This window comes from Myotis lucifugus, unplaced genomic scaffold, assembly GCF_000147115.1.
Source record: "Myotis lucifugus unplaced genomic scaffold, Myoluc2.0 scaffold_50, whole genome shotgun sequence".
Lineage (NCBI taxonomy): Eukaryota > Metazoa > Chordata > Mammalia > Chiroptera > Vespertilionidae > Myotis > Myotis lucifugus.
This window is the reverse complement of record NW_005871098.1, coordinates 1,432,466-1,456,105: the sequence shown is the minus strand read 5'-3', so window position 1 is coordinate 1,456,105 and position 23,640 is coordinate 1,432,466.

Sequence of the window (23,640 nt, the reverse complement as noted above, 5' to 3'; positions counted from 1 at the left end):
AATTTTGCTTTTTTATTTTTTTGATTTTCCATCACAAGGCTGCAAAAATAAATAAATATAAATCATGGCATTTTTTATAAAAGGTTGATAGGTTTCTTACCTATTAACTTTTTGCAGTGTTGTTGCACTGACTCCTGGTGCAAAACAATTCAAAGATAGTATGTATAACCAACAAATATATGGTGCTGTAATCAATTATCCGACATGCAGAATGTCTCGTCAAGCACTGTTGCACTGTATATCTTTTTCTTCTAACCCTCCCACTCCTGTCTCCTAACGAACATGGCGATCAAGTGCATCCATTTGCCAAATGCACCTGAACGCACAGGAAGCTTACCCAAGGCACATGTTGACAATAGTGAGGCCATTTCCAGAATTGGGCATTTTGTCACTCAAGTAAAAATGAAGTGTCATGAGTAAAGATTAATCTCTTTATAGTGCAATTCTTAACCTTTTTATATTAATGTCAATATTGGAACAATGTATCTTGGATGTTTTCACTCTGTATCTTTGCTACACAACACCGATGTACATGTTTACATCCGGTTTTAGAATTGTATTCTTGATAATGAGTAACGTGAGTAATAATATTACTCAAGTGATGCCCAACTTTGGCCGTTGCAAGAGACAAATATTTGAATTATGCAATTTTTGTCTCTGTCGATGTGTGTCACCCAAAATGAGTTCATGTGTCACCTCTGACATGCGTGTCATAGGTTCGCCATCACTGCCCTAGCCAGTATTATCCAATGGTTGGAGCACTGGCCCATGCACTGAAGGGGTGCAGGTTCAATCCCTGTTTGGGGCTCTTGCGAGGGGCAACCAATCAATGTATCTCTCTCACATACATGTTTCTTTCTCTCTCTGTCTCACCCTCCTCCCTCCCTCCCAATCTAAGAAGTCATTAGGAAAATGTCATTGGGTGGGAATCCTATATAATAAAGAGGTAATATGCAAATTGACGATCACTCCAACACACAAGATGGCCGCCCCATGTGGTCAAAGAGGGCCACCACAAGATGGCCAGCAGGGGAGGGCTGTTGTGGGCAATCAGGCCAGCAGGGGAGGGCAGTTGGGTGGAACCAGGCCTGCAAGGGAGGGCAGTTGGGGGGGACCAGGCCTGCAGGGGAGGGCAGTTAGGGACAATTGGGCTGGCAGAGGAGGGCAGTTAGAGGTGACCAGGCTGGCAAGGGAGGGCAGTTAGGGGTGACCAGGCCAGCAAGGGAGGGTAATTAGGGGCAATCAGGCCGGCGGGGGAGCAGTTAGATGTTGATCAGGCTGGCAGGGGAGTGGTTAGGGGGTGATCAGGCTGGTAGGCAGAAGCAGTTAGGGGCAATAAGGCAGGCAGGCAGGCGAGTGGTTGGGAGCCAGCAGTCCTGGATTGTGAGAGGGATATCCAACTGCCCATTTAGGCCCGATCCCACCAGGATTGGGCCTAAATGGACAGTCGGACATCTCTCAAGGGGTCCCAGATTGGAGAGAGTGCAGGCTGGGCTGAGGGACACACACCCTTCGTGCACGAATTTCATGTACCTGGCCTCTAGTTAATAAAATAAAGAGAAAGAAAGGAAGAAAGAAAGAAAGAAAGAAAGAAAGAAAGAAAGAAAGAAAGAAAGAAAGAAAGAAAGAAAGAAGAAAGAAAGAAGGATGTCTAGAAAATTTTAAAAAAGAATAAACCCAACACTTTAATATTACAGTGAAGCACACTAAAATAAGTCATTCACAATTTTTAAATTTAGGTAAATTTTGATTGATTGATTTTTATTTCTTTTTTAAAAATATTTCTTTTTGAAAATATTACATATGTTCCCATTCCCACCTATGTTCATAGCAGCACAATTTACAATAGGTAAGATTTGGAAACAGCCTAAGTGTCCATCAGCAGATGAGTGGATTAAAAAACTGTGGTACATCTATACAATAAAATACTATGCAGTTGTAAAAAAGAAAGAACTCTTACCATTTGCAACAGCATGGACGGACATGGGCAGCATTATACTAAGTGACATAAGCCAGTCAGAGAAAGATATGTATCACGTGATCTCACTCATATGTGATTTTTTATTTCTTGTTGACAGTATTACAGATGTCCTCATTTTCCTTCCCTTTGCCCCCCTCTACCCAACCCTAGCCCCACAAACCCATTGTCTTTCATAATGGCTGCACCAGTCCACATTCTTACCACCAGTGTACCAGAGCTCCCACTCCCCTACATACTCACCAGCACCTATCACTTGTTGATTCTGACAAGTGCAAGCCGATACCTCATTGTGGTTCTAATTTGCATCTCTCTAATGATTAGTGATTTTAAGCATTTTTAATATGTCTGTATGTCCACTTTGGAGAAGTAACTAGGTCCTTTGCCTATTATTTTTAAAATTTATCTTTATTGTTGAATGTATTATAGAGGCCCTCCATTTTTTCCCATTGACTCCCTCCACCCTGCACCCGCTCCTCCCAGGACTTCACCACTGTCTGTGTCCATGGGCTACAAATATGCATATAAGTTTTCCAGTTAAACACTCCCCATCCAGCCCACGCACCCCACCTTCCTTCTGAAATCCGTCAGTCTGTTCCATGTTTCTATGTTTCTGAATCTATTTTGTTTATTAGATTCCACATATGAGTGTGATCATCTGATACTTATCTTTCTCTGACTGGCTTATTTTGCTTAGCATGATAATCTCCAGGTCCATCCATGCTGTGGCAAAGGGTAAGATATTCTTTGTTTTATAGCCACATATTATTCCATTGTGTAAATTTACCACAGCTTTTTTATCCACTCATCGACTGATGGGTACTTAAGCTGTTTACAGATCTTAGCTATTGTAAATAATGTTGCTATGAACGTAGGGGCGCATATGTTATTTCTTGATTGGTGTTTCAGGATACTTAGGATCTATTCCCAGGAGTGGGATCACTGGGTCAAACAGCACTTCCATTTTAATTTTTGGGGGAAACTCCATACTGTTTTCCATAATGGCTGCACCAGTCTGCATTACCATCAGCTGTGTACTGGGGTTCCCTTTCTTCACATCCCCACCATTGCTTGCTTATTGATTTATTGATGGTAGCCATTTTGGAAGGTGGGAGGTGGCACTTTATCCTAGTTTTAATCTGCATCTCTCTAATTATTAGTAATGGTGAGCATTTTTTTCATATGTTTATTGGCTATCTGAATGTCCTGTTTAAGGAAGTGTCTAGTTAGGTTCCTTGCCCACTTTTTACCTGGATTCTTTAAAGTAGCAGAATATCCATTCTTCTCAAGTGTACATGGGACATTTTCAAAGATAGACCACATGTTAGGATACAAAATAAGTCTTAACAAATTCAAGAAGATTAAAATGTTACCAAGCATCTTCTTGGATCACAATGACATGGGACTAGAATTCAACTACAATAAAAAACCTCAAAAACATTCAAACACATGTTATTAAACAATGAATGGGTTATTAATGAGATTAAAGAAGAAATAACAAACTTCCTGGAAACAAATGAAAATAAACACACAACCCCAAATCTATGGGACACAGCGAAAGCAGTTCTAAGAGGGAAGTACAAACAACTCATTTACAATTTTAAAATTTTATTTTAAATATATATTTATATCATAAGTGTTTATGAAGTTCCTAGAACATAATACTTTTCAGTTCCTTACAAATATATACAGGTTTTGAGAAGGTTATTAGCATAGTTTATCAACAAGAGATAAAAATTACAACATATGGGTTATTACATTCAAATGAAACTCAAATTATTTCATTATGATTTTACTTGTGTTATACAGTGATTCAACCAGTTTTCTTATTTTGTAGTTGGATTAATAATCAAAAATTTATTCAATTTTTAACAACTGTCATTTGAAATCATAATGAATAAACTAAACTTCATGTGCAGACATTCAAAAAGACAGAGAAAAATTTCTGTCTCATCAATGAGTGCAGACTTCCCTTTTCAGGTAAAAATAAAAATAAGATATGATACAAAGGAATGATATTAACTTCTAAATCGTGATGGGAGTTCTAGATATTGGATATATTTTCAATGTCTATAAAGAAAGAGTCTGTTTTTAATTTATAAGAAGCTACATCTTGAAAATAGGTTTTAATAAGGTTGGGATGTGACACTCTGCACTTAGTTTTACATTTCTTTTTTTTATTTATTTATCTATTTATTTATTTATTTATTTTATTGCTAAAAGTATTACAAAGGGTATTACATATGTGTCCTTTTTCTTTTTTCCCCCCCGACCTTGACAATCCCCTGGCCTTCCTTACCACCCAGTGTCTTATGTCCATTGGTTATGCTTATATGCATGCATACAAGTCCTTCGGTTGATCTATTACCCCCTCCCTCCTGCACCCCAAGCCTCCCTGGCCTTCCCACTGCAATTTGACAACCAGTATGAGGCAGCTCTGCCTCTGTATCTATTATTGTTCAAAAGTTTGTAATGGTCTTTATTATCCATGAATGAGTGAGATCATGTGGTATTTTTCCTTCATTGACTGGCTTATTTCACTTAGCATAATGCTCTCCAGTTCCATCCATGCTGTTGCAAATGGTAAGAGTTCCTTCTTTTTTACAGCAGCATAGTATTCCATTGTGTAGATGTACCACAGTTTTCTAATCCATTCATCTACTGATGGGCACTTAGGCTGTTTCCAGATCTTAGCTATGGTGAATTGTGCTGCTATGAACATATGGGTGCACATATCCTTTCTGATTGGTGTTTCTGGTTTCTTGGGATATATTCCTAGAAGTGGGATCACAGGGTCAAATGGGAGTTCCATTTTTAGTTTTTTGAGGAAACTCCATACTGTCTTCCATAGTGGCTGCACCAGTCTGCATTCCCACCAGCAGTGCACAAGTGTTCCTTTTTCTCCACATCCTCTCCAGCACTTTTCGTTTGTTGATTTGTTGATGATAGCCAGTCTGACAGGTGTGAGATGGTACCTCATTGTTGTTTTGATTTGCATCTCTTGGATGATTAGTGACTTTGAGCATGTTTTCATATGGCTCTTGGCTTTCTGAATGTCCTCTTTTGAAAGGTGTCTATTTAGATCCTTTGCCCATTTTTTGATTGGATTGTTTATCTTCCTTTTGTTGAGTTGTATGAGTTCCCTATAAATTTTGGAGATTAGGCCCTTATCAGATATGACGTTGGCAAATATGTTTTCCCAAGCAGTGGGTTTTCTTGTTGTTTTGTTGATGGTTTATTTTGCTGTGCAGAAGCTTTTTATTTTGATGTAGTCCCATTTGTTCATTTTCTCTTTAGTTTCAAGTGCCCTAGGATCTGTATCAGTGAAGAAATTGCTTCGGCATATGTCTGAGATTTTGTTGTCTTTCGATTCTTCTAGAATTTTTATGGTTTCCTGTTGTACATTTAAGTCCTTTATCCATTTTGAGTTTATTCTTGTGTATGGTGTAAGTTGGTGGTCTAGTTTCATTTTCTTGCATATATCTGTCCAATTTTCCCAACACCATTTATTGAAGAGACTATCTTGGCTCCATTGTATGTTCTTGCCTCCTTTGTCAAATACTAATTGAGCATATTGGTTCGGGCTAATTTCTGGACTCTCTATTCTATTCTATTGATCTATATGTCTCTTCTTGTGCCAGTACCAGGCAGTTTTAAGAACAGTGGCTTTGTAATACAGCTTGATATCTGGTATTGAGATCCCACCTACTTTATTCTTTCTCAGGATCGCTGCAGCTATTCGGGGTCTTTTTTATTCCAGATGAATTTTTGGAGAGTTTGCTCTAGATCTGTGAAGTATGCCATTGGTATTTTAATGGGAAGTGCGTTGAATTTATAGATTGCTTTGGGTAGTATGGACATTTTAATGATGTTGATTCTACCAATACAAGAACATGGTATGTTCTTCCATCTCTTTACTTCTTCCTCTATCTCTTTTTTCAATGTCCTGTAGTTTTCTGAGTAGAAGTCTTTTACCTCTTTAGTTAAGTTTATTCTTAGGTAGCTGAATTTTTTTGGTGCGATGGTAAATGGGATTGTTTTTATTATCTCTCTTTCTGAAAGTACACTATTGGTGTATAGAAATGCCACAGATTTCTTGGGGTTAATTTTGTATCCTGCTACATTGCCAAATTCATGTATTAAGTCTAGTAGTTTTTTGATGGAGTCTCTAGGGTTATGTATGTATAATATCACGTTGTCTGCAAATAAGGACAGTTTTACTTCCTCTTTTCCAATTTAGATGCCTTTTATTTCATCTTCTTGTCTAATTGCAATGGCTAATACTTCCAGGACTATGTTGAACAGGAGTGGAGAGAGTGGGCATCCCTGTTTTGTTCTTGTTCTTAGGAGAAATGGTGTTAGTTTTTGTCCATTGAGTATGATGTTGGCTGTGGGCCTGTCATATATGGCTTTTATTATGTTGAGGTATGATCCTTCTATTCCCACCTTGCTGAGAGTTTTTATCAAAAATGGGTGTTGGATTTTGTTGAATGCTTTTTCTGCATCAATTGATATGACTATGTGTTTTTTTTCTTTCAATTTGTTTATGTAATGTATCACGTTTATTGATTTGCAGATATTGTACCATCCTTGCATCCCTGGGATAAATCCTACTTGGTCATGGTGTATTGACCATGGGTCACGAGCAAAGTGGTTTATTTTTGAATATGTCCCATGAGCACCTGAGTGGAATGTATATTCCATGGCTTTGGGGTGAAGTGTTCTGAAGATGTCAATTAAGTCCATCTGATCTAGTGAGTCATTTAGGATTGCTGTTTCTTTGCTGTATGGTCCTTCCGATGTACTGCTAAATCCGATTTGCTAAGATTTTGTTGAGGATTTTGGCATCTATGTTCATGGGGGATATTGGCCTGTAATTCTCTTTCATTGTGTTGTCTTTATCTGGTTTTGGTATTAGGGTGATGCTGGCTTCATAGAATGTGCTTGGAAGTGTTCCTTCCTCTTGAGTTTTTTGGAATAGTCTGAGGAGGATAGGTTTTAGTTCTTCCTTGAATGTTTGGTAAAACTCCCCTGAGTAGCCGTCTGGTCCTGGGCTTTTGTTTGCTGGAAGCTTTTTGATAACTCCTTCAATTTCTTCCATAGTTATTGGCCTATTGAGATTTTTAGATTCTTCCTGATTGAGTGCTGGAATGTTGTATTTTTCAAGGAATTTGTCCATTTCCTGCAGGTTGTCTAGTTTGTTGGAGTAGAGTTTTCCATAGTATTGTTTAACAATCATTTGTATTTCTGTGGGGTCTGTTGTGATTTTGACTCTATCGTTTCTGATTTGGTTTATTTGGGTCCTCTCTCTTTGCTTCTTGGTGAGCCTGGCTAGAGGTTTGTCAATCTTGTTTATCCTTTCAAAGAACCAGCTCTTGGTTTCATTGATTTTCTGTATTATCATTTTGGTCTCTATGTCATTTATTTCTGCTCTAATCTTTATTATCTAATTCCTTCTGCTCACTCTGGGGTTTTCTTGTTGCTCTCTTTCTAATTCTTTGAGTTGTAGAGTTAGATGATTTACTACCATTTTTTCTTGCTTTTTGAGATAGGCCTGTAGAGCTATAAACTTCCCTCTCAGGACTGCTTTCATTGCATCCCATAGGTTTTGGATTGTTGTCATTAGTTTCGAGGATGCTTTTAATTTCTTCTTTGATCTAATTGGTAACCCAATCAATATTTAATAACATGCTATTCAGCTTCCAAGTGTTTGAGTATTTTGGGTTGTTTTTTTTTTTGTAGTTCATTTCTAATATTATGCCCTTGTGGTCTGAGAAGATGCTTGGTATGATTTCAATCTTCTTGAATTTGGGGAGACTTTGTTTGTGACCCAATATGTGGTCTATTTTTGAATGTGTCTTATGAGCTCTTGAGTAGAATGTATATTTTGTGGCTTTGGGGTGAAGTGTTCTGAAGATGTCAATTAAGTCCATCTGATCTAGTGAGTCATTTAGGATTGCTGTTTCTTTGCTGATTGTTTGTCTAGAGGATTTATCCAGTGATGTCAGTGGTGTATTAAAGTCCCCTACTATGATTGTATTGTTGTCGACCACTCCCTTGATATCTTCCAGGAGTTTTTTTTTATGTATTTGGGTGCTTCTGCATTGGGTGCATATATGTTTACCAGGGTTATATCTTCTTGTTGTATCGATCCCTTTAGTATAATGAAGTGGCCTTCCTTATCTCTTGTTATGGCTTTCACTTTGAGGTCTATTTTGTCTGATATAAGTATTGCTACCCCAGCTTTCTTTTCCTTTCCATTTGCCTGAAAGATATTTTTCCATCCCTTCACTTTCAGTCTGTGTGAGTCCCTTCTTCTGAGGTGGGTCTCTTGTAGACAGCAAATGTATGAGTCATGATTTTTTATCCATTCAGCCACTCAATGTCTTTTGGTTGGAGCATTTAGTCCATTTACATTTAAAGTTATTATTGAAAGGTACTTGTTTGTAGCCATTTCTTTTTGTGTGTGGCTGTTTTCATTCTGAGCTTTATATTTCTTTTTACACCAGTCCTTTTAGCATTTCTTGCATTGCTGGCTTGGTGGTGATAAACTCCCTTAGCCTTTTTTTGTCTGTGAAGCTTCTTATTTCCCCTTCAATTTTGAATGATAGCCTGGCTGGATAGAGTGTTCTTGGATTCAGTCCTTTGCTTTGCATCACTTTGTAAATTTCCGTCCATTCTTTTCTGGCCTGATGTGTTTCTGTTGAGAAATCATTTGATAATCTAATGGGAGATCCCTTGTATGTAACTTTCCGTCTCTCTCTTGCAGCCTGTAAGATTCTCTCTTTGTCCTGAACATTTGCCATGGTAATTATGATGTGTCTTGGTGTGGGTCTTTTAGGGTTCACCTTGTTTGGGATTCTCTGGGCTTGTATGACTTTTTTCTTCCCCACCTCAGGGAAGTTTTCTGATATTATTTCTTCGAATACGTTTTCTAATCCTTGTTCCTCTTTCTGTTGTTCTGGCACCCCTATTATTCGTATGTTGTTTCGTTTCATGTTGTCCCAAAGTTCCCTTAGACTCTCCTCCTGTCTTTTAAATTTTTTCTCCAATTGCAGTACAGTTTGGGTGTGTTTTGCTTCCTTGTCTTTTAATTCACTAATTCAGTCCTCCGCTTCTCCTAGTCTACTCTTGATACTTTCAATGGTGTTTTTTATTGAAGCTATATCTCTCTTCATTTCTTCCTGGGTCTTACATAAGTTATCGATTTTTTCATCTGTTTCTTCTTGCTTCTTGCATAAGTTGTTGAATTTTTCCTACATACGGTTCATACTCTCTAGGACCCTTATTCTGAATTTTTTTTCTGTCATGTTGCATGCCTCTGTATTGCTTAGCTGCTTTTCTGGCGAGCCCTCCTTTTCTTTCCTTTGGGGGTTTCTTAGTCTACCCATGTTTGATCTCACCGACATATCTAGTTGTTGAGTCGTTCAGTGGCTGCCTCCTGGGTGGCAGTGGCTGCTCCCTGGGTGGCAGTGGCTCCTCGGGCTGTGGTTGCTCCTTGGGCGATTGTGGTAGCAGCTGCTCCTCTGTTGGTAGCAGGTCCTCTGGTGGGTGCTGTTCACAGCTGTGGTGGCTCTTCTGGCTGGTGGAGGGAGGCTTCACACACAGCAACTGTTCCCCAGACAGAGTGTGTGGTGATCAGGAGGCTGCTGTTGCTTGGATGTCCTGCGTTGATTTAAAGGCACAAAATACAACACAACAAGGCACAACGTACCAGGCACTGAACACGAATGTATTTATGATATTAATAACCCCAAATAAAGGTGGTCACTCGAGCTAATAGAGTTAGGAGATAAGGAAGAAAGAAGAGAAAAAGATAGAAGAGAAAAAAGAAAGAAAAAAAAGGAGTGCAAAAATTAAATTGGAAAAAGGGAGGGGAAAAAAGAAGAAAAAAAAAGTAAGAGAGAATAGAGAATGAAGTAGAAGAGGGGACGAGACTATTTATATGAGGAGCAAACTCCGATAGCACTGCCACTAATCCCAACAAATTCCAGCAACAGATCCCTGGAGATGAATACAAACTACAAACAACCAATAATATCAAGCGATGCAAGGGAAAACAGAAACACAAAAATAACCGGGGGAGGGGGACAAAAAAATAAAAAGAATAAGCAGGATAACCTCACAAACAATCCTAAAAAAAAAAAACCCAATATACTCAACAATCAAGCAAACAACAATAAAACAATAGAGAGAGAAAAGAAGGAAAAAAATGGATAGTGAAGAAAGATAAGGGAGAGGTGTATAAGAATTTAGAGCAGGGGATTGGAAATAGGATATATAAGTAGGGTGAAATTTTGACAGGGGGTAAAAAGAATAGGGAAAATCTAAAGCTGGAGTAGGGTAAGAGAAACAGGACAACAAAATGGAAAAAGTGGGGAAGAGGGTTTTAGCACAGAGGCAAAATTGAGGTAGAGAAAAATGTTGCTAAAGGAACGATGAAAATAGAATGGAGAACATTATTCCCAAAATAAAATAAAGAGAAAATAAAATGACACTTTAAAAAATGGTAAAATGGTAGCAGTAATAATACCGGTTAAAAATAAAAATGTAATTAAAAGGGTAAAATCAGGTGATGAAAAAAAGAAAAAAAAATGGTTTCTTGGTTAAAAGGTGAAAAAATAGTTAAAAATAAAAATAAAAATGTGCAGTAATGAAGGTGCTTCAGATCTCCTACTCTTCTTTTTGGCACGCCAGGTATTCAGGAGAATGTTGAATTTCCCTCCGATACACTGTTCCTCCTTGTTGTAAGCCACAGTCCTGATTTTAAGGCAGGCCGTATTGGTTCCCCAGACTGCCTTTATCTGTATTTACAGAAGAGTCTGTTCGTGGCTCTACCTCTGGGTGGAAGTGTGTCTGGATTGACCTCCAAGGCTATAAGTCCTCTCTGACCAGGAGTTCTCTATTGTACCTTAACCAGCTCCGCCCAGAGCTGGTTCCCCAGACGCAACTCCCAGCTCTGTTTCCCAGGCTCCCCAAAAACAACCTTCCCTTACAGGCTCTGCAAGTGACCCCAACTGGGTAATACCATGCACTGGGTTCAACAATCAAACGCACAGATTTAAAAGGAAGTGTGTAAACAAGAACCTGGGAAGTTGTGCGAACTCGCGGGGCTCCACCTTCCAGATCTGCGCGGAGTCTCTGCACGCGCTCTGGCCCCTGGCACCAAGTAGCCAACGGGCTGGCAAAATCTGAGGCTACCCCTTTGCATCCAGTCCAACTATGGGCTTATTTATAGCGTTCCCTTCTGCCAGCAGCCCCGCGGGAGCCCTTCCCTACTTGCGGGTCACGCTGGCCCCAACAGCCATGGACTTTGTGGGGCGCAGATTTCCACCCGTGCGGGCGTTTCTCTCTCCAACCTGAATTGCAAACCGCACCTTTGGGGGAAGTCTAACCTTTCCATGGGGAGAAGCAGAGCTTGTCTGAGTTCATGTAGTGGCGCTGCTTGAGAGTCGTTGCCTCCGGGTTAGTAGCTGGTCTCTGGATGCCGGCAACAGCCACTCAAGATGGCATGGTCTCGCCGCTGAGCCGGCACCCTGGGGGAGGTTTCAGCCTCAATCTCTAACCGTCCCCTTTTTCTAGGAGTTCTCTGTCTTTTCTGGCTGCAGACTGTCTCTCAGCTGAATCTCCTCTGCTTATTCGGGCTGTATGTTACCCGTTTCAGCTGCTCGCCCTTATCTGCTCCGGGACAAAGCACTGACACGTCCATCTAAACCTCCGCCATTTTTCCCAATCTCATAAAATATTTTTCATAAAGACAAAAAGCAAGTGCAATAGCACATTTTAATGACATAGCAGTAAATTTATATCAGTGCTCCCAGCTTTATTCAGGGCACTGAGTGGCATGCTTTAATTGCATACAAAAGTACTGGGATAATCTTTTCTTTCTTACTTACCTGTATTATAAAAGGTCTTGGAAGTCTTAGCCATTAACATTTTCTGCTTTCTCAAGGAAAACATAATTTACTCATTTAAAGATATTAGGCTCTGCATATTGTTTTTCTCCATTTGGGATCCTTGATTCCCCCTCTGAACACTTGAGTGCTTGCAGTAAGGGCACAATGGCACTCACTAATAGCGATGCATCACATCTTAATGCTGTTCCATTCGCAGATTCACCAGCTAGAGCCTCAGCTATGCAGAGGCCACTCCTCTCCACACCCACATCTGCTCCCCTTCTCCCCAGGGCACCTTACAATACTGTAAGAATAATCACCTATTCGCCTCTGGTCTTTTGCTCACCTCTTCTTTCAATAACCAGCAGGTGAGCTAAGAGCTGGGATCAATTTCATACCATGCCAGGCTGAATTAGTGTTGAGCTGTTGTTGGCAGGGTTTTCTTTTGTAAAAGGTATTAGTCCAGGAATGAAACAGAAGTAAAATACTGCAGGGTCTTCCTATTCTTTCTTTTTAAACCCATTCAACTTCCTTTTGCTCCAGATTATTTGTGATACCTGTCACCATGAGCTCATCACCAGAAACAACCCCTTCAGTCTGAAAAATCAGGTCCCCAACTCCCAGTCCTCTGGGAAGCATACCAGGTATCACTGAGGTTTTTTTTTTAGGCATTGCCAACCTGCTTTAATGTGTTTGTCTTTCTTGCTTTTAATAGTAGAAATTGGGTATAAAGCTCAATGTTTATACTGACTTCATCATTACCTTTCAGAGGAAGTGGAGAGTCAGTTAACTAACACATAAGGGGACCAGGAATGTTTTGGGGGACAAGATATAATATTAATTACTGGCATGTACTTCTGGTTCCCTTTACAATAACCATATCTGGCTCCTGACAAGCATGCTCACCAGAGCATGGAGCAACTCTCAGCATTTTACAAGCAGGAATTCGGCTGAAATTACCATATTCATAATCAGAAAGCCTTTCAGCAGCAGAGGGCCTTATTGTGTGTAGTGTCCTGGATGTGGCTGGCCAGCTGTGGGTTACCTGCCCCACAGGTGCTGTCCAGGCACGGCCATATAGCCCCAGTGAGCAGGAACCAAGTTCCTTCTGCATTCAGGACAGCCCGGATCTGACACAGGGTTTGAGGTGTGCGAGGTGGGGCAGCATCAATGAAGATATTGGTCCCTCATAGACTATCAGCTCTCCCTAGGCAGCTCGATCCAACAACATATTTTATAACTTTAATTTTAAAAGGCACTAGTGAGGTCAAAAAGAGAAAAAGAAATACTGGTGAAACAGGTAACAATGCGAAGCTACAGAACAGAGACTAATTTTTCTCTGAAATACAGAGGCAAAGCTTTAAATCACTGAAAAGCTTGCTATTCTCTCTCTCTCTCTCTCTCTCTCTCTCTCTCTCTCTCTCTCTCTCTCCTCTCTCATTTATTTTCTGTTTAAATTTGGCTAAAATATCCATGGCAGCCAGGGAAGTGTGATCAGAGCACACAGGTTCTCTGGTTAGCTGCTTCTAAATCCTCACGCCCCTTGAGAAACCTCTCTGCATGCATTCTGAAAATGGCAAGACATACATATTGTATGTTCAGATAATATAACAGTAAAACCAAGATTCAAGGGTTGTTAATCTCAAACATATTATGGGATTGCAGAGCAACTAAGGTACTGTGTGTCTTCATTTTAATTACCAGGCTTGGCAGAGGAATCCAATTATGTTTCTGTGTCCCCAACATAACCCTTTCTGTCTTTGTTTGCTGCTCCTCTTTTCTGACAACCATGAGGAACAGAGCCCTTTACTCTTTTCCAGGACCATAGAGTGTATATCTGTCTTCATGCTTTAATCACCTTTGTTTGTTTGTTTGTTGGGTTTTGTGTTGTAGAATGCAAGTCTCTTGCTCTAATTTATGAGATCTTTTTAGAGATTTTATTCTCATTGAGAGAGCTGCTCATCTTCCTTTTGCAAGCATGAAATGTTTCACATATAGAATTTTTTTTTCTTTTCTCATTCCCCAGTGAAATTGAGGCAATGAGGATGACTGGCTTTCCATATGTGCAAGACCATTGTTTGAATTGATGATTACAGGCATAGGTTGCACAAATTAGTCTAACTCAGCTTCTGACCTGAATGGAAATTTCAGGTTAGGGGGTAAACTTTCATTCCACATGAATTGCAAAGAAATGGTCCTTAGAATTTCTGCTTCTAAATATATTTTCACACCCTTGTATCACAGAACTGAGTGAAAATAAAACATTTTAATTTAATTATCACTCTCATTGATAGCTTGTCTGAAACATTCTCTGCATAAATGATGGACAACACTTTTATAATAAACATCAAAGTAATCATCAAGGTCTTTCCAGTCTATCCTCCCTTATCCTGGAAACCACTTTTTCATTTCTATTCCTCACAGCCACTATGACTTTAGTCCTCTCTGTTCTTCCCTAGATATTTTAATAATTTCCTGGCTAGTCTTTCTGCTTTCAATCTGTTCTTGCTTTCTCCCTCATTTCTATTTATCCTCCCCAAAACAGGCATGTCCATATCATTTTCCTGCTCAAAATTTTACAAGGTTTCTTTTTGCCTGTAAACCACCATGCATTCTCCCTGTCTGACATTCTGAACCTTCTCTAACATGGCACAACTTAACCTTTCTACTTACACTCTGCCTCCTCCTATTCATCACCACCATCAAACTGCACAATTGACTACCTGTATACACATCATATTTTTCTACCACAGCATTTTTATTTTTCCCTACCCTATTTCCAGGCAAGAAATAGGTCTTACTTTCATGTTCTTATATTCAAATTTCATCTTTTGCAACTAAATACAATTTTTTCTCTTGTCCCAATCAAATTCAAAGTTTGTATTATAATACTTATTCTATAGAAAAGTATTTTATACTTGTACTATCTTCATTATGTTCATAATAATCTCCTCTAATGTACTGTAAACTCCTGGATCATAAAGGTTATGCTTTACACATTTTTGTGTACCCACAATTGACTTAGTAGTCTGGCATTCATATATGTGCTCATTCATTCATTCAACAAATATTTGTTGAGTTCCAAATCAACATCAGGTGATATACTAAATGCTAGGGATGTAGCAACACATTGTACATAAAACTCCCTATGCTTGTGAAATGTATATTCTATTGAAGGAAAATAGATAATAAACAAAGGGAATTCATAAATTTGTAGAGCTATGGAGGGAAAAAAAAGCTGTGAGAGAGGTAAAAAAAAATAAGGTGGGGGATGCCACTGTAGATAGGGAAAGTGGCATTTAAGAAAATACAAAAGCTGAAGATAATCTTAGAAAAGAGCATGGGACATCAAAAAGGAGGGCATTGAAGGTTGATGGGTAGCAAGTGCATAAGCTTTGTGAGGGGTTGCTGAAGGTGACAAAGAAAGGGGGAGAGTAGCAGGGGATGAGGAGAAATTATAGGGAGGGTGGGGTTGGACCATGCTGAGCAGTACTGTGCAGTTAATTATAAAGATATGGTTTTAATCTGAAAATCATGGCAGATTATGTCAGGTTTGAGCAGGAAAATAAAATTATGTGAATTGTATTTTAAAATATCACATAATTTTTTGAACTTAAAATTAATTGAAGCAGGCCAAGGTTGGAAGCAGAAAGAGTAGTAACAATATTATGAAGACTTGGAGCTGAGTAAGTGAGTATGGTACATTTTGGATGTAACTGGGTAGCATCCCTGTTAAACTCTCTTTCTAGACAATAGGATGAAGACAGAAGAACAGCTAAATATACACTCTATAGTCCTGGAAGAGAATAAGAGGTTCTGTACCTCATGGTTGTCTATTATAATGTTGTCCTGAATGACAAAGCTAACCATTATACAGTGGTCAACTAAAAAATGAGATGAAGAAGAAGGAGGGTGAGGAGGAACAGAAGGTATAAGATGGAGAGGAGGAAAGAAGGGGTAGAAAAATAAAAAGAACCTCTCTAACTCTTGTTGCACTGACCCACAGTGTCCTCTACCTAAGCCTTGATATAGTTGATAGTAGAAAACAGGTCATGGGAAATTGTTATAGCCTCTTTAATGAATTATTTTCTACAGATTTTTTTCTCTCCAGTATTTATGCTTCCTTAAAAAAAAGCTAATTATTTTAACTTTATTCTTAAAATTCAGCTATTTTGTTTAGTCTTTGGATATAGAAATTTTCTTTCTTTGGTTGCTCATCAATTCTGTCATATGCTGTACAATAAAAATACAAGACATCATTCTATTCATGTAAGACAAAGACCTGTAAGCAGATCACAATGCAGTTTGGAAGACACATTATTACTAAATAGGGTAATGACTTAATACAAGTGACTGAAAGAAGAAAGAAAAAAAAATAAGCAGTATATAATCAACAAGAGTGACTCATAAGCAGAAAAAAAACCATACTATTAATTCTGAACAAGGTCCATCTATTCTGTATTGATGTATTAGAAAAGACATTAATAATTGAGATAAGCAGAAATGAAAAGAGGGAAAATACAAGATATAGAGAATGAATAAATATGTTCTTGGAGGTGTGTTTGGGCAATAGATGACCTAGAATTGATCAAATAGGTTGGGATGGAATAAAAATAAGACTGTAAAGAGGCTTAAGCTCTAATAAAAGGGGGCTTAAATAAACAAGTGAAGAAAGCTGAAATTTAGTTGTTGGACAATGAAATAGCTGCTAAAAGATTTTTAGGAAATATAAGAGGGAAAGAACATTTTTAAATTATAAAAACTTCATTTTATAAGGATCAACCAGGAAACCATGTGCAAAAGATTCATTGGAGAAGAAGAGTTTTGAGACCCACAGAATTTAAATATTGACAGTTTTTGAGACATCACTAAAAGCCCATCCATATATGCATATAGGTCTCCCATCTTAAATAATATTCCCACACTTATTTTAAAACTTTACATTGGTATTCCACTGCAAAAATCTATAATAATAAAAGTGTAATATGCTAATTAGGCCGGACAACTGAACTACCTTCTGGACGAAGCTGCCATGGCGGGGGCTGAGGCAGAGGCGGTTAGGAGCGATCAGGTAGGCAGATGAGCAGTTAGGGGCAATCAGGTAGGCAGATGAGCAGTTAGGGGCAATCAAGCAGGCAGGCAAATGGTTAGGAGTGATCAGGCAGGCAGGCAGAGTGCTTAGGGACGATCAGGCAGTCAGAGGCAGTTAGGGCCAATCAGGCAGGCAGACGAGCGATTAGGGGTGATCAGGCAGGCAGACAGAGTGGTTAGGGGCGATTAGGCAGGCAGGCAGGAGAGCGGTTAGGAGCAGGCAGACAGAGTGGTTAGGGGCGATTAGGCAGGCAGGCAGGAGAGCAGTTAGGAGCCAGTGGTCCCGCATTGTGAGAGGGATGTCCGACTGCCGGTTTAGGCCCGATCCCACAAGGATTCCTGCAGTTGGATATCCCCCTAGGGGTCCCAGATTGCAAGAGGGTGCAGGCCAGGCTGAGGCACGAATTTCATGCATCGGACCTCTAGTACATGAATAAAATTCTGGCTGAATTAATATAACTTTCCCATTTATAGGTCACATATTAAGCATTGAATTTGGGCTAAATAGTTGCTTGGTCATTTCAAAGCCCATAAAGAAATGTTTATGCAACAACATTTAGAATAGGACTTTTTCTGTTATCTTATAATCTTGACTGATGCCATATTGCTTATGATATTGTGTACAAATATCATAATCCAAAGAGGAGTAGTATACACATCATGGTGGGACTCATTTAAAAAAAAGCCAAACTCATTTTGGGTTTATTTTTGTGTATGGTGTAAGTTGGTGGTCTAGTTTCATTTTTTTGCAAGCATCTGTCCAGTTTTCTCAACAGCATTTATTGAAGGGACTGTCTTGACTCCATTTTATGATATTGCCTCCTCTGTCAAATATTAATTGAGCATAATGGCTTTTGTCGATTTCTGGGTTCTCTGTTCTGTTCCACTGGTCTATATGTCTGTTCTTGTGCCAGTACCAAGCAGTTTTGAGAACAGTGGCTTTGTAGTATAGCTTGATATATGGTATTGTGATCCCTCCAACATTGTTCTTCTTTCTCAAGATTGCTGCAGCTATTTGGGGTCTTTTTTCATTCCAGATGAATTTTTAGGGAATTTTTTCTAGGTCTTTGAAGTATGCCATTGGTATTTTAATTGGGATTGTATTGAATTTATCAATTGCTTTGGGTAGTATGGACATTTTAATGATTTTGATTCTACCAATCCATGAACATGGTATATTCTTCCATTTGTTCATGTCTTCCTCTATCTCTTTTTTCAGCATTTTGAAATTTTCTGAGTACAAGTCCTTTTTCTCCTTGGTTAAGTTTATTCCTAGGTATCTTAATTTTTTGTGGCAATGGTAAATGGGATTGCTTTTTAAATTTCTCTTTCTGTGAGTTCATTACTGGTGTATAGAAAAGCCATAGAATTCTGGGTGTTAACTTTGTATCCTGCTACATTGCCGAATTCATTTATTAAGTCTAGTAGTTTTTTGATGGAGCCTTTGCGGTTTTCTATGTACAATATCATGTCATCTGTGAATAAAGACAGTTTTATTTCTTCTTTCCAATTGATGGGAAATCATAAAAAATCTTAGAAGAAGCCATAGGCAGCAAAATAGCAGACATTTGTTGTAGCAGTATTTTTAACAATACAGCTCCTAGGGCAATGGAAGCTAAGGAGAAAATAAATAAATGGGACTACATAAAAATAAAAAGCTTCTGCACAGCAAAAGAAACCATCAACAAAACAACAAGAAAGCCCACTGCATGGGAGAACATATTTGCCAATGTTATCTCTGATAAGGGTTTAATCTCCAACATTTATAGGGAACTCATACAACTTAACAAAAGGAAGATAAACAACCCAATCATAAAATGGGCAAATGACCTAAATAGATACATTTTAAAAGAGGGCATTCAGAAAGCCAAGAGACATATGAAAACATGCTCAAAGTCACTAATCATTTGAGAGATGCAAATCAAAACAACAATGAGGTACCACCTCACCCCTGTGAGAATGGCTATTCATCAATAAATCAACAAATGGTAAGTGCTGGAGAGGATGCGGAGAAAAAGGAACCCTTCTTCACTGCTGGTGGTAATGCAGACTGGTGCAGCCATTGTGGAAAACAGTATGCCGTTTCCTCAAAAATTTAAAAATGGAACTGCCATTTGACCCAATAATACCACTTCTAGGAAAATATCCCAAGAAAACAGAAACACCAATCAGAAAGGATATATGCATCCCTATGTTCATAGCAGCACAATTTACCATAGCTAAGATTTGGAAACAGCCTAAGTGCCCATCAGCAGATGAGTGGATTAGAAAACTGTGGTACATCTACACAATGGAATACTATGCTGCTATAAAAAAAAGAATTCTTACCATTTGCAACAGCATGGATGGAACTGGAGAGCATTAGGCTAAGTGAAATAAGCCAGTCAGTGAAAGAAAAATACCACATGATCTCACTTATTTATGGATAATAAACAAAACATTATAAACTGATGAACAAAAATAGATACAGAGGCAGAAAAGCATCGAACAGATGGTCAAACTACAGCAGAAAGGCTGGGGAGGGTTGGGAGGATGAGGTAAGAGATCAACCGAAGGACTTGTATGCATGCATATAAGCATAACCAATGGACGCAAGACACTGGGAGGGGGGTGAGGGCATGTGCCGGGGGAGGCTGGGGGAAGGTCAATTGGAAAAAAAAAGGAGATATATATACTACTATTTGTAATACTTTAAACAATAAAAAAAAGCCAAACTCACCCAGCCAACATTTCCTACCTGCAATCTATATAAATGAAAGCTAGGGGTATATTGGTGAAGATGGGGTTTTTTTTCTTCCTTGAGGTGCCCTTTAAGGCAAATTATAAGCCTCTAAATATATTTGAGATATTGGAAAAAATTGGGGTCAAAAATGAAAAACTAAGTCTTGCTCTCTGGCCTTGGGTAGCTGAGCTCAAAAACCCATCGACAGGGCCATGCTGCTACCAGGGTGGAGAATGTTGTGAAGTCTTAGGAAAGTTTGGCCTGTCACACCCTAGAGCAGCCGTGGGCAAACTATGGCCCGCGGGCCGGATCCGGCCCATTTGAAATGAATAAAACTAAACAAACAAACAAAAAAAAGACCCTACCCTTTTATGTAATGATGTTTACTTTGAATTTATATTAGTTCACACAAACACTCCATCCATGCTTTTGTTCCGGCCCTCCGGTCCAGTTTAAGAACCCATTGTGGCCCTCAAGTCAAAAAGTTTGCCCACTCCTGCCCTAGAGTCTTGGTAGCAAAGAAATTGCAGCCTGGCTCTCACACTGGCAGGTGGGAGGATGCCTCGAACATCCCTACATTGGGAAGGCAAAGATAAGAAAAAACACAGTAGAAGCAAGATGAAATTTGACAAACAAGAGAGTTTATTTTCCTTTGAGTCAAATGGATACTGTGGGAGACAAATATGCTGAAGTCATTTTGAAAGTACTCTCCTCCCCACCAACCACCAATAAAAAGATTGTGTGCCATGGTGGGGACCTAGTAAAGTGTACTGCCAGAGGCACTAGCTGACAGAAAATCTAGAGGTCAGCTCAGGAGTTCTAGTTTTTAATCAGAGAACATACATGTGATTGGGTAGATACAAAGAGATGATTCATAAATAATCCAAGGATGTATTTCATAAATATTCAAGTTTGGATGTTTGCCATGACAAAGGGCCAGAACCAGCCAGTACTAGCTAAGAAGGAACTGGCAATAATTCTGCCTGGTGAAAATACCTGTTCTTTCTTCAGCTCCAGACCTTCCTCATTATGCTTTAATTCTTGAAGAACCAAGAGGATGAGGAGAAAGAGAGGAAGTGCTAGGTGAAGGTAGGGGAGAATGTACCTTGAAGCTAATGAAGTTCAAATTCAGAGCCTCTCACGTGCACAGGCCTTCTTGGGATGCCATGGACCAAATTCTGTATTTATTATTTGTATTAATTTTTCATAAAGGGAGTGCATTGTCCCAAATTGTAAATGCTTTAGGCTCCACAACCTGAGTAGAAAAAAAGTAAAAGAATAGACAATGCATATCATTTTCCTTGTTGCTGTTTGTGTGGCCATAGGTCAACTAGGTTAGGGCGGTATTTCAATGGAAGGAGAAATTAATGTTTTGATATAGAATGGGTTGGGCTTATATAATTCCTGAAATTAAGACACTTCTATTACTGTAAAGTTACTATAAAATCATGGGATATACTTGTGTTGTCATCAAGAGGCAAAGAAAGGTAAATTAGAAGTTTAGACATCAGTGCATATAAGGCCAGCACAAGGAAAGCTAAGCTACTTTCTATTATACCTTGGCACGATTAACCCATTAATATTTGTGTTTTGTTAGGAAAGGCAATTCTGATACCAGTTTGATGGGAAACTTAAATGTAATTTGGAAGGAAGCCAACTTAACTCCTCTTTTTCCATTCCCATGTTTCATATTTGGATTAAACTTTTATCCTTAAAACCAAGATTTTAGAGTGGTGCAAGGGAAGATAGTTGAATGCTGTACACACCCATGCCCATGCACACACTCATGCACACATGCATATGTGCACAGACATTCATGCATGCACACACAAGCATTTCTAAACAGCATCTGTGATTACATGGGTAGAAAATTAATGAAAAATTTATTTTTAAACCATCCTTGTGCTGGTCTCATGCCCAAGGAAATCATCGAAAAGGTGAGAAATTTCTATTTTTGTCTCATACTTAAAGTAATGTAAATCAAAAATTTGTACCTAAATAAATGGCATTCTTTACCTAAACAAAAAAATGATGATTTTTCCAAGGACATTTTCCTATTTCTATGTACAGTAGATGTTGGCATGTTTACCAACTGACAATAAATATCTTACTTTAGTTTACAATAAATTGAAACAGAAGACAAGTTCTCTAGGAAAAAAAAACACAGAGCAACAGGTTGTGATGCTAGTGGTAGTAAAATGTAATATGTAAAATTTTAAAAAGCTTAGCTAAAATTAATCAGTAAATTCAGACTTTGTTGATTATGTTATTTTAGGTAGTTTCAATGTTTTTGTGTTTTTATAATATCTATAGACACACTATAATTTGGCCTTCACTAATTATAATCAGCTCATCTTGTATGTATGATATGCCATTTTTCTTCTTTGAACACTGTACCCTCATGTCACATTTGTTATATTTCTGATCTCATAACAAACACTTTAGAATACAGAGTGCTACTGAACTGAGCTTTCATTTGGATTCCTTACAGAACTATTGCTTTGAAAGCAGCATATAAAATAACATAATTGGCATGGGCTGGTTTAATGCCATGGGTAACTCTGTTGTTTTCTGTTGATGATAAGTATGTGAAATATTTGAAAATGTAATCTACAATAAGTTTGCTTTCTATGAAAACAGATTAAATTATATATAATTTAGCATTTATCTTCAGTTATATTCTAAAGTTTCACACATTTCAGTAAACATATTTTTATAGCTTATTAGAGGCCCAATGAATGAAATTCCTACAAGGGCCTTGGCCCCCTCTGCCTCTGCCTCGGCCCCTGCCCACCACCTCTGCTGCAGCTGGGAGGCCTCTGCTGCCTCTGCCACAGCCCCCACCCACCCGCCCACTGGGGCTTTGTCCGGAAGAAGGAAGTCCCGAAGGACATCTGGTCTAATTAGCATATTACGCTTTTATTATTATAGATGATAGAAATTGGAAACAATAAAGGACTGAAAAAAAAAGAAGTAGAAATGGTAGCCCTCTCATACTCTAGCTAGCACACAATCATCATTTGCGGGGGGGTTTCTCTTTTATAGTGATGATTGTTTCTGGCAAAGGCAGAAATATGATTTGGGGATTTGATATTCTCTTTATATTTCTATGTAAAATAAGGGTAAACATCTCAGAATAAATAAAACTTAAAGGAAAACAGAGGACATGAAGTGGTATGTGAGTATTTTTCAGACGAATGTGTCAGAATACTAGTATGGAATTCCTTGTTCCGACGTAGTTCATTAAAGCAACATTCTGGAATCATGTACAGAAATGTCAGTATTAGGCTAAAAAACATAACAATGCAGTTGGTTGTTTAAAAAAATTTACAAAACATGTTTATTCTTACAACCTGGATGCTGTATACATCTGGACTCAAATGAAATTTGCTCAGTTTCTATCGCATACCACATGCCATTGGATCCCACGCTCCTGAGTATTTATAACTATATCAAATTCTCTAGTTCTTGATTGTGTTACATGAAAAATGTATTATTTAACTTCTAACAAAAGAAAAACAGCAGATGGATATCTGGATGAGAACCTGATAAAGAGGTGGCATATGTGAAGGTAATGCTTTCAATCCCAACTTTGGCAAAGTATAAATATTTCATTAGTTTACACTTTTAAAATATGTGAAGCCTTATTAATAGCTATTAAATGTTACTGTGAAATGCTAATAATTTATTAATGTTTTAAGATAAACAAAAATATAAGTATTAAATATAAATAATTGAGCTTCAGATTATTTGAGAGAAAAAAGAGAATAGTATTTTATTAAGCTAGATCCTCACCTTCTTGTGAAAAAGCTGATATTCAAGTAATAAATAACAAATTCATAGGCTTAAATTCTGACCTTAAATCATCTCAGATTCTGCCCAAACGCTTTCCCCGTAGCCCCCAACTGGATTCCATGATGCTAAGTCTACTCACCCTGCATCAGTATTCTCAT